Consider the following 1,531-nt stretch of genomic DNA (forward strand, 5'->3'; position numbering starts at 1 on the left):
AGGAGCATGATTGGAAGATTGGTGATAAGGATGTATGGGGAAGAGGTATGTGGATAGATCTCTCTGAATGGGACAAAGGAGTAAAGGTAGTTGTGTCTCATGTGAATGCCCATCAAAAAGTGACCTCGGCAGAGGAGGACTTTAAATATCAGGTGGATAGGATGACACGTTCAGTGCAAAACAGCCATTCTTTTCCCAGCTACTCCTGCCATTGCTCAATGGGCTCATGAACAAAGTGGCCATGATGGCAGGGATGGAGATTATGCATGGGCTCAGCAACATGGACTCCCACTTACCAAGGCTGATTTGGCTACAACCACTGCTGAGTGCTCAATCTGTCAACAGCAGAGACCAACACTGAGTCCGTGATATGGAAACATTCCTCGGGGTGATCAGCCAGCAACGTGGTAGCAGGTTGATTACATTGGACCACTTCCATCATTGAAAGGACAACATTTTGTTCTTACTAGGATAGATACTTATTCTGGATATGGATTCACCTTCCCTGCACACAATGCTTTGGCTAAAACTACCATCCATGGACTTACAGAATGCCTTATCCACCATCATGACATCCCACACAGCATTGCTTCGGATCAAGGGACTCATTTCACAGCACATGAAGTGTGGCAGTGGGCTTATGCTCATGGAATTCACTGGTTTTACCATGTTCCCCATCATCCTGAAGCAGCTGGCTTGATAGAAAGATGGAATAGCTTCTTAAAAACAAAAATATGAAACTTCTGGAAGATGGCGGACTAGGCAGAAGGACTGCACAGACGTTCTTCAAGAAAGAAAAGGGAAACCAATTAACACAGACACAGAAGATAATCTTGGACCCTTGAGCCTTGAAGGGAAGGATACAAAAGTGGACTAAACCCCACCTAGCGGAAAAATTTGCGTGAAAATACCAAAAAAGGAAACACACGGAGCTGCAGTCTGGCAGCGGCCTGAGCGACCCTGATGGCACAGACGACAGGGGTTGGAGATTCCCCAGTGGTGGTAGGACCTAATAATTAACCCAAAATCACCCTGTTAGCCAGCGACTGCCCGGAAGACTGTGCACGGTGGCTGGAGAACAAACAGAGAAAGTGAAGAGAAAGGTGGGCTGAGCTGTGGACTTTTGCTGATCTGTAGGACGCTGCCATTTTGTAGGTTTAAAAAGCGGCCTGACCATTTTGGATATTTAAAGAGACAGCACTCTCGCAGATTCCTGTGGTGGTAGGACTTAAGAATTAACCTAAAAATCACCCTGCTAGCCAGGGGCTGTACAGAGGACTGTGCACGGTGGCTGGGGAACAAATGGAGAAAGTGAAGAGAAAGGTGGGCTGAGCTGTGGACTTTTGCTGGTCCAGAGGGTGCCACTATTTTGTAGGTTTAAAAAGCGGCCTGACTATTTTGGATAATTAAAGAGACAGCGCTCTCACAGATTCCTGTGGTGGTAGGACTTAAGAATTAACCTAAAAATCACCCTGCTAGCCAGGGACTGCACAGAGGACTGTGCACTGTGACTGGGGAACAAATGGAGAAG

Source organism: Orycteropus afer, unplaced genomic scaffold (assembly GCF_000298275.1).
Source record: "Orycteropus afer afer isolate SDZICR_OR568_19922 unplaced genomic scaffold, OryAfe1.0 scaffold01522, whole genome shotgun sequence".
Classification (NCBI taxonomy): Eukaryota; Metazoa; Chordata; class Mammalia; order Tubulidentata; family Orycteropodidae; genus Orycteropus; species Orycteropus afer.